The sequence below is a fragment of the Empidonax traillii genome, unplaced genomic scaffold (assembly GCF_003031625.1).
Source record: "Empidonax traillii isolate 1590-97213 ecotype Southwest subspecies unplaced genomic scaffold, ASM303162v1 scaffold75:size1520028, whole genome shotgun sequence".
In the NCBI taxonomy this organism is placed as follows: Eukaryota; Metazoa; Chordata; class Aves; order Passeriformes; family Tyrannidae; genus Empidonax; species Empidonax traillii.
This window is the reverse complement of record NW_020955268.1, coordinates 677,210-688,247: the sequence shown is the minus strand read 5'-3', so window position 1 is coordinate 688,247 and position 11,038 is coordinate 677,210. Positions and strand designations below refer to the sequence as shown.

General features: G+C 39.4%; 1 protein-coding gene across 4 annotated transcripts in view; it reads right to left on the bottom strand.

The window, feature by feature from the left end:
- FER (FER tyrosine kinase) overlaps positions 1-11,038 on the bottom strand; it is a 150,280-nt gene that overhangs the window by 115,728 nt on the left and 23,514 nt on the right. The window lies entirely within an intron of this gene.

Here is an 11,038-nt window from a genome sequence, read left to right as displayed (position 1 = left end):
CAACCGGTCACCAGTGGTGTCCCCCAGGGATCAGTGCTGGGCCCAGTCCTGTTTAACATCTTTATTGATGACTTAGATGAGGGGATTGAGTCCATCATTAGTAAATTTGCAGATGACACCAAATTGGGAGGGAGTGTCAACCTCCTGGAAGGCAGGAGGGCTCTGCAGAGGGATCTGGATAGACTGGAGAGATGGGCTGATTCCAACAGGATGAAGTTCAACAAGGCCAAGTGCCAGGTCCTGCACTTTGGCCACAACAACCCCCTGCAGCACTACAGGCTGGGCACAGAGTGGCTGGAGAGCAGCCAGGCAGAAAGGGACCTGGGGGTGCTGATTGACAGGAGGCTGAAGATGAGCCAGCAGTGTGCCCAGGTGGCCAAGAAGGCCAATGGCATCCTGGCCTGGAGCAGGAACAGTGTGGCCAGCAGGAGCAGGGAAGTGACCCTTTCCCTGTACTCTGCGCTGGTGAGGCCACACCTTGAATATTGTGGCCAGTTCTGGGCCCCTCAGTTCAGGAAGGACATTGAGGTGCTGGAGCAGGTCCAGAGAAGAGCAACGAGGCTGGTGAAGGGACTTGAGCACAAGTCCTGTGAGCAGAGGCCGAGGGAGGTGGGGTTGTTTAGTCTGGAGAAGAGAAGGCTCAGGGGTGACCTCATCACTCTCTATAACTCCCTGAGAGGAGGCTGTAGCCAGGTGGAGGTCGGTCTCTTCTGTCAGGCAATCAGCAATAGGACAAGAGGGAACGGGCTTAAGCTCTGCCAGGGTAGGTTTGGGTTGGATATTAGAAAGAAGTTCTTTCCAGAGAGAGCGATCAGGCATTGGAATGGCCTGCCCAGAGAGGTGGTGGATTCCCTGTCCCTGAAGGTTTTTAAGATGAGGTTGGATGTGGCACTGAGTGTCATGATCTAGTAATCCCAGTGGGGTTGGATCAAGGGTTGGACTTGCTGATCTTGGAGGTCTCTTCCAATCCAGTTAATTCTATGATTCTATGATTTGGAGAGGGAAAAAAATAATATAACCATCAGAAGAATAACATATCAGAAGTCAGATATCCCCAAATGCGCATGTCTGACATCTGCACACCAATGTGAGGTGATGGCACACAACCCCACTTTTGCATCTGCCTTGAGGACTAAATTCCTCCTCTATATACATTATTCCTGAGCAGAACCCCTTAACTAACTTCAAAATATCATACGGAAGTATCATACACACTCATTTCTAAATACAGTAGCCTATAGTGCCGCCCTGGTCATCTTCAGAGTAAAACATACACACTTTAAGGACTTTCTGGAGAAGGAGAGGCACATGGAACATGGGGAAATAACGGAAGGTGATTGAAGAGGGTTTGGAGGGGAAAAGGTCAGGTAGCAGTTACAGTACTGGAACTGGATGAAAGAGGAGAGGACAAGGCAACTGGAAGTCAAAGCACCAAGTTTTGCATGCTGTTCCACTGGGAGACACACTGTCTGGGGAAACCAAGACAGAGAGGCAAGACGGCAGCAGAGGGAAAAGTGCTGCATTATTTCTTGTGTTTCTTCTGTGTTGGGACATTACTGCTTAAGCATGCTCTAGGTTAAATAACCCAAAATTACCTCCATATGTCATAGTTCAAGAGCTTAAAACCTGCAACTTGAACATGGTATGTGTTTAAAACAGATCCCATATCAGTTTTCAGCTTACCAAAAATCAGCATTTGTGAAATTACGTAATGTACCATCAGTACAGGTTTCTAACCCATGGACTCCTACAAACCATTTTTAACAGTTAAACTAAACTGAAATTTTACACTGAAGTTATCACAAGCACATAACTAAAGACTTAACAATACCATATCCCTTTCAAAAAACTCATTAACAGCTAAATGATCCCATTTTACCATCTGTTTCAAGGTCTTAATTCCTTTGCTATACATTATTTCTCAGCAGAACACCTCAACTAATTGCAAAATAAATCAAATTAACATATTCAATCAACTTTAAAACAGAGCCTTGGACCTATATTTAATACAGGGAATACAGTTACAGTATCATTTCCATATAGCAATTTATTTTTTAAAGAAGCAATATGCTACAATATGTGTACTGTGAGGCAGAGTACACAGTTCTATATGTCAATTAGTACTGAGGAAAACATCCAATTTCCTTTATCTGTATAATGAATTTCATAAATAGATTTAATTATAATTCTACTGCCATCAGTTGCTGACAAAACTTTAATGTTAACAGAAACCGTATACAATATGTCACATCATAAACAGTACAGTGAAGCTTCCAAAATTCAGTTATGAAAGTTTTACATTTACAACGGAAAGGCTAGTATTCTTTTTAAATTATTTCAGACTCTCGTATTTCAATCTCTATTAGATTACTGTGGGCTAATAATCACCTAGAATGGAAGAACAAAACCTGGATGGGACAACCAACTGAGATGAACTGAGAAAAACTTCAGTTCATAATGTTCACTTCATCTTTTTTTAAACAAGCATGAATGTACAGTGCAAATACCTCAAAGAAACTGACTTACAGAAAATAAATACTGCAGATACAAAAAGTTTTCATACACATTCTGGATTGAACAGAAATAATTAGGCTGAAGAGTTTTTACCCCTTACAACTTCTTCTGGTTGGACCTTAAGCCATTCAGAAGTGATGACCAAATGTTCATAAAAGACTCAACAGAGATCATTACAAAGGCTTAGCTCACAACAGATGAACTAAATTCCTGGATGAATAGCTTCTGGCATTGAAACATGACCATTGGCTTCAGTGCACCGCGAATGCTGTCCAATAACATCCATCTAACAAAGAATATAATTTTATTACACAAGTCCATTTTTTGACAACTAATTTCATTTAGTTTCACAAGGAGCCTAAGACACACCTGACGTTACAATAGAGTGCTATATCCCTCCAAAGGAAACACAGTGAGAAAACTTAAATAAGCTAGAACTGTGGAAACAGACAAACAATATGAAAATGAGAAGGACAAGCTGAAGATCTACACATTAGTAACAGGAAGGAAGAAAATCTTTATACATGAATAAAACTATGACTAACAATTCCAGAGAAACTCTGTGGACTAGAACATATGACAAGAGTTCACTAACTCATTCTGTAGTTCTGGAGGTGCAAAAACCAAATCCATGGGTATGGGTATGGGTAAGCATAGAGAAAAATAGTAGAGGTAATGAGATAACAAATGTGGGCACCAATGATAGAGTCCCAAAAGTGACTAGAAAGCTCTGAGACTAGTGGTGAAAAGCATGGAAGCCCAGGTTCTGTCCTCCTCAATCCTAACAGTCAAAGGAAAGGGTGCAAGGGGGCACTGACAGTACAGGCCCACAAGTGGCTGCTGAACCTGTGTTGGCAACAGGGTCTTGGGTTCTGCAACCACGGAACCCTGATTTCATAGCACCATCTGCTTCAAAGACAGGAAGTACTTTACTAAGCAGGGTAAAACTATTCTTGCCAGTAACATGACCGACCTCATCTGGAGGGCTTTAAGCTAGGAAAGACACAGGAGGGAGAAGATGACCCGCAGTCCTGAGGGAACAATGGAGGAGACTACTGAGGAAAGGGCATTGCACAGTAAGATGGGAAGGGATCACAAAGAACATGAAACAGGGCTTGAATAGGGCCAATGCGGTTACCTTCAGCAAGTACAGGTGGGAAAGAAGGTTCCTACAAGGCACTGCTATGGAAAAAGCCCCCAAACCTTCTCCAAGACCTCAGGGCTCTGGGGTGATACTCAAGTGCCTGTGCATCACTGCAGTGTGGTGAATAAACATGGTGGGTCAGTTACCTGGGCACTCATCGAGCCAGGATATTGTTGGGATCCAGAGGCAGGACTGGAGCTCTGCAATGGACAGTTACAGATTCCTGGGGAAAGACAGGCCAGGAAGGGAAGGAGAAGGAGCTGCCCTTTACATGAGGAAGCAGCTGGAGTGAAGGGGGATGGATGCATCTGCCTGGGGATGGATGAGGGCCAACCGAGAGTTTATGGGTTAGGATTAAAGAGACGACAAGAAGATTCCATGAAAAGCTAAGAAGTTTGGCTTCAGTGTTCTTATAATTTTCTGTTTTATAATCTCACCAGTGTACCACAGTATTTGATTTCAGAAAATTTTAAAATGGAAAAAAAGAGAGGCGAATCAAGGCTTTTGCCTTTTTTTTTCTTCTTTGTTTTTTTCAATTGGAGTGACAATCCTCCTCGAGAAAATATACAGATCTTCAGCATATAGTAATGTTTCAGACAGAAAAAACTTTTGTTCACTTTACATTTGTTCACTTTTATTTCTGTAAATACTAGCACTAAACTATGAAACTGTCAATCCATTTAGTGATCTGCACATTTTCCAATGTTTATGACTGCAGTTCTTCAAATAATTTCCCGGAACTGCATTTACCTTTCCATCTACATATTTCTCAGCACTTCCAATAACAGAGGTAATTTCTCAGTATTTTGGTGTCTCCACATTTGTTTATCAATAACAAACTTCTGATACAGTCACTTCCTTATTTACTTCAACTTTGGACACATGTATTTTCACAGAGCATTATTTAATTGTGCCTGGAAAAGAATACTCCATTACATTATTTGTTTACATTAAGTTACTGAATGCATTCTTTATACTTACGAATGAGATAACCATGGCTTTCAAATAGGTCTTCTTTTAACAACACATTTTTTTTAAAACAATAAAATATGTTTACTTTTAAGAACTGAACACTTGACTCAACTGATCCCACAGACTGAAAGAAGAGCAAATACTAGTGGGACCCTAGCATGAACTTCGTCTTAAGTGAATTTTAGTAAGGACTACAGACTTAAATTACAGCAAATAGTTTTAAAACCTACATATGACAGAAAAAGGACTAGCCTCGTATATCAAGCCAGTAAAACTATTTATATTCATGTCAACTGATTTCCAATACTGAATATTATGTTGCACAACTTAAAGTGAGTTCTTAGTAAAATAATTGTTGCCTCCTGCTTTTGGAGGAAACTCTCACTTCTCCATTTTTTTATAAAGCATTTCCTCATAGTTTGTTCAAGTTCCAGAAAGCTTGTTCCAGAGTTCACCCACGCTCTCAATAAGGAAATGTTTCCTAATGGCAAGTCTGAACCTCTCTCAGCACAGCTTTGAGCCATTCCCATGTGTCGTGTCACTGGATCCCAGGGAGGAGAGATAAGAACCTCTCTCTCCACTTCCCTTCCTCGGGAAGCTGCAAAGAGCAACAACGTCACCCCCCAGCCTCCTTTTCTGCAAACCAGACAAACCAGAGGCCTCAGTCTCTCCTCATAGGACATGCCTTTCAGCCCCTATACCAGCTTGGCTGCCCTGCTCTGGATACATTCAAGAACTTTCATATCCTTCTTAAATTGTGGGGCACAGAACTGCTCTGGGTGCTCCAGGTGAGGCCTCACCAACATGAAATACAGTGGGATTATTCTTTCTGTTGCCCATCTGGCTGTGCTGTGGTTGATGCACAGGGGGTTGACCTCCTGCTGACTGGTGTGAAGTCTGCTGTCCACCAGAACCCCAGATCCCTTTCTGCAGGACTGCCCTCCAGGCACTCTGCTCCCAGTTTAAGACTTATGTCCAGAACTTTTAAAATATTCCTATCTACATAGTAGTTTTTATGCAAACGGCTGCAACTAAACTAGGATAGTTTTGCCTGTTAGTTCTGTCTCGAGAAGCAGACTCAGAAATTTAGTGGGTGACCAGCCTTATCATTTCTGCAAACCAAGAGATGCAAACACAGTGCTCTTAATTAACAGGTTTCACAAGACCAAAATCACAGCGATTGAAAGATAGGATCTTCACATTCAATCTAAAAAGCCTTTTTGCCCTTTATGTCTTGCAAGCAGCTTCCACGAATATGTTTCTTTAACAAATAAAATCACCCACTCCCTCCTCCATTCAACTTATTTCTGAGAAGAGCATAAGAAGTTTTTCCCTTATTCAACAAAATAATTACTTCAAATAACAAATAGTTTTCTAATGGAAAAAAACCTATACATGTATTCTTAAAGAGTTCAAATTTACAGACTACCAGAACTAAACTTCCAAGTTAAGAATTAGTTCAGCAAAGTTATCTGCTTGATGTTAGGATAAATAAAAAATATAGCATAAGAATAGCAAAACAACAATCTTTTCAATTGTTGTCAGATGTTTCAGCTACTAAGTACCTCTAGTAAATTCTCTCAGAAGTATGAATGCTGGTCTGTGAGGACCGAGGCAAGCACATCCTGGGGCTGCATGTCCATGTTAAGTAGAAACAGGGTGCCCAAGCTGGTCTCACACTTCATGAGAAGTCACCAAGATCTCTTTGCAGTCCCCCAGGTTTCCTGCTCTAGAAGCTTTATTTTACATAGAGAAAACCACTCTACCTCTTCCAATTATCAGTAGCATATGAGTTCAAACATTTACAGTAGAACATTAATTTGAAATCCATGGAGTCTGACGACCTCTGTGAATAAGACAGACCAGTTCAGCCAGTGTTACTTGTTCTGTCTTAAAAATGTAAGAGTTTCAGTCAAAACTAAGCTAAAAAAATATCCTCCAAGGAGTTTCCTTCATCATAGAAATAGGTACAGGTGCTGAAAACGTAGCTGTATAATAACAAATTTGCAGTTATCACAGAATGAATGCACCAGCCACCTAATAAGTATTTTCTGGCCACCTGGTTATTACAAAGAAGAGGAGGACAATAATTTGATTTAATGAAAGCTTTTTCAACAGCTTCCTTATTTATAAGAGATGTAGCTTATGCTGGTGTGCTACTTCAGTATGTACCACAGAAGCCGCATCAATTCTGAAGTGTTAAATCACAGGAGTCGCAGGGACCAGAAAATATTCTTCCAGCAGATGCAATGCTGTATAATGTGCTTGGTGTACTGCTAATATTTCTGTGCTCCTCTAAATCACAGTGTTGTCAGGGAACACAAGCCTAGGGAAATTGTGTATATTATATTGTATGCTGCTGTAGCAGCATGAAATGAAATTATGATATTAAATACAATAGAATCAATACATTCTTCTTTTACTATTTGCTTCAGATCCATTATGTCACACAAGAGTGTTGCAACATAGTTTCTACATTCAATCAGTAATGAACTAGTAATAAGAATACAATAAACACCTGCAACAAAAATATCTACACGAAAACTGTAATTTTTCCTAAAGATTATGTTGTATTAAAATTCAGTATGAACTTCCCAAAGCTACCCTGGCTCTTTTCCAACTTGCAATATTAACTGCTACAGCAGCAACTGTTTCACATTTAAACATCTAACACCAAAATCAGCTACAAAAATAGATGCTAAGTTTTAGAAATAATGCTTCTCAATTTTTTAAAAATACATAAGGGAGTAAATTACTGTTTATTATTTCATGTAATCATCATTTCCTTATTTATATAGCAGTAAGTAGTGTTTATTAAAAAAAAACAGGGACAAAAACATTTGAAAGCCCCACAGACACCCTCTGAACTATACTCAAAAGATACACACAATTCTGCAGAAACAAAAATAATTGCAAACAGCTAACTTAACTGAAAGCAATTACTGATCCAGTGAAACAAGATTCGAACTGTAAGGGTATATCACACTTGACACTAGCAGTTTTCCTACAGTCTCCATTTTGTATTCTTAGCACATTACTTAATGAAACTATTTCAGAAGCCTTGTGACTTCTTTAGCCAAACAATGCCTTTTCCGTTTGGCACAAAGTTTGGCTCGATTTGTTTTTCTGCAGCAGCAACATCAACATGCCATATTCTAATTACCTTGTTGCTCAGCATCACCAATGAGCACAGCATTGAAAACTCAGAATTGTATACACTCTAAGAGTGGTGTTTTGGACCAAACATTGTACAATGTTTACATCGTTTTATTTTCTCAACATCACAGACCCAAAAGATTTCACAGGGCTGTCCATTTCATTATAGAAAAACAATATAATAAGTTTTTATCCTATATTTTGCTCCAATGATCCCTGCATGCCCTATGACTCCAACATGCCCTAATACCCCACTTCTGTAAAGGAACATGCTCTGTGCATTCCCCATACATACTCTGCGGGGGTTTTAAACAAAGCTCTCTAAACCAGAAGAGACTACTGTAATCAAATTGTCCATAGAGTCCCAAAAACTGAAGTACGCCTCAATAAAGAGGCACTGAACTAGTTCAGCTTGTTGACTTCATTCCCTCTCAGCCTGTTTTCTCTCACCATACATGAAAAAAACGTAAGAATGAAGGACTGGGGAAAAAAACCAAAACACTATCAACCGAATGAGTAATGCCAACCACACTTCCTGACACCTGAAGTTTCCATGCCCAAGAAAAACCAACCAGACTGCATTTGTGATTGCCATGGTAATCACTGGTCCAGAAAAGGAGCAGCTACGCGTGACTAAATGGCGTAAGGGCTAGAACAAACAAGATAAATCAGTCACTTCTGATATGGACAGCATGCACAGGTGCCCACAAGAAGACAGTGCATTCCAGCCTAAGGTGCAGTGGCAGCCAAGGCTCAGTGGTGCACTCTCTGCAACACAACTGTCCCACTGCTTCCTTTGGTGCACAAGCAGAAGCAATGCTAGCAGAGGGTTCCCTAGAGCAGCTTCTGAGCCAGAACCTCAGACACTTTGATCGTTCTACAGACTGAGAGAGCACAAAGTCTTCCATAATGAAGCTTCTGTATCCTTCAGAAAGCACTTTCCTTTTCCTCGCTAAAAAACTATCGAAAAATTCCCACCAGCTGCCTCACCCACTGCATTAACACAAATAAATCCTGTAACCAGCCAGTATCCTACTTCAATCCTTAACACATATTACTCTTTCCAATAGCTCTCTTATAAAGCTTTCAGTAAAAAGCAAAAACACCTGTAACCCTGCTTTAGGGTGTCAACACATTAATTCAAAGTGATTGTTCACCCAGCTGGTGGAAAGTATAACACAGAGAAATTCAAGTTTGCCTGAGAATATTTTCTGACTGCAGAAATCATAACATCACTTTCCACTGAATAAACTTTGCCAGTCTTTACCCTTTTCAGTTAATATCCTCTACCATGTATGTCCAGCCCAGAATTCAATATCACTTTTTAAAACTCAGCTAGAAAACAGGGAAGAATTCTCCTCACAAGGTGAAAAACCACTTGTACCTCTTTCACTAGCAGCTCTAGTAAACTCACTCTCTTACTAGAAAATGGCTATTCCAAAAAAATCAGAAAAAAAGTCACTACATTTCAAAATCATTAAACTTGCAAAACAGAGACACTTCTCAGTCATTACTTTGTGTTACTTTCATTCTTTTCCTGAGCACCAGCTCATACAGGTGCTGCATGAATTCGCATGCACAATTCCAGGTGCAAAGATAAAGCTGTATGTTCTAAGGAGTAGTTGTCCCCTCAGCTACAGACAGGCAAGGTCAGTCACTGCCTTAGAGAGCTGGTTTGCCAGAAGAACAGACTATGCTGAGAACAGCATTTTACATAAGTGGACCTGGACTAATTATTTACACATTTCTTGCAAGAGCTGGTGTCCGAAGACTTTAATTTTTTTTTTTTTAACAAAATGTTTTCCAGCTTATTTTCAATATAGTTATGCCCTCACACTGTTCTGGTAAGCACTGCTCCTTTCCTTGTTTCCAGTAATTCTTGAAATCCTGAAAAGCTGAACCAGTTTGTATATTTACAAAAGTAATATTTCTTAATACCACATAATTTGAATACTCCTTACTGAATAAAGAATAGCCTGAAATAACGAAGCATTACAATTTTAGGACTTCCTTAACTTTTCACTTCACAAACCAGTCTGACAACTTAAGAGCTCAGAAATGCTATGAAAACACCAGGACTTAAAAAAAAAATTCCAGCAGCTCAGCTGACCTGAAGCTGACACACAAACTGTAGTAGTTTATTAACTACATAAGTATTTGTAAACAGGAACATGGCCTGGGATTTAACAGGACAGAACCAATTCTGCAACTTTTGGGACACAAAACCTGCAATATTTTTATGGATCAGTGTTTGTCAAAACAGATTTACACTAAAATTTTAGGAGAAGTGAAATTTGGTATGGATTGTAACAAGACAAACATTAAATGGAAGCCTGAAAGAGGTCAAAGAAAACCATAGGACATAAGTGTCTTAAAAATAGTTTATGTTTCTCTCTATCTAAAGAAACATTAATTCAGTTAATCAAAACCACATCAAAACATCACAGCTGCTGACAGCCAAAACACTCTTTTATTTCAGTGGGAAAGTCTGGTGCTTCAGGAATGGGGAATGACTAGACTTGTAACAGGAAGACAGGATAAGACAGGATAAAAATAACATACTAATATCAGTGCACCCTGTTATATTTTCCGTGTTACTTACTACATATTGCCATGTTAAGTAGTTACTTGGGGATACAACAAGAAACAAAATTAAAGTTACATGTAGAAGACAGGGAACTGGATTAAATGAACAGCTGAATATGCATTTATATCTTTAAGTGAATATGCATATCAGCAAAGGGAAAAAAAAAAGAAGCTGAACAGTGTTTAAAATAACTTCTCTTATCCCCTGATGTTCTGCCATTACATTCACATATCAGCTACCACTCCAAATTTTAGACAAATTTGGAAAGAAACAGTCTTTCTCTCCACACTGATAGTTACTATAATTACACTACAACAGAACCAAGGACATTAACTGTTATTTAGGCAGTCATACAAAAACTTAAGGATGGATCTCAGAAATACACTGCCATTCAAATAATTTTCACTAAAGAAAGGGGAAAAAATCTTAGAAGGACACATAATATTTCAATACATAATGGAACAAAGGCCCCTGGTTCAACAGGAACCAAAATCCATGCAGATTGGACACACCATTCCCTAAAAAAAAAAAAAAAAAAAAAAAATCTGTGTGCAAATGACTTATTTTCCTCTTTTACATGAGGTTGACAAAGGTCTGATCTGTTACACTGACAAGAACTGATTGTAATCAAGTTACTCCAAATAAAAAAACCACCCTGTTACATT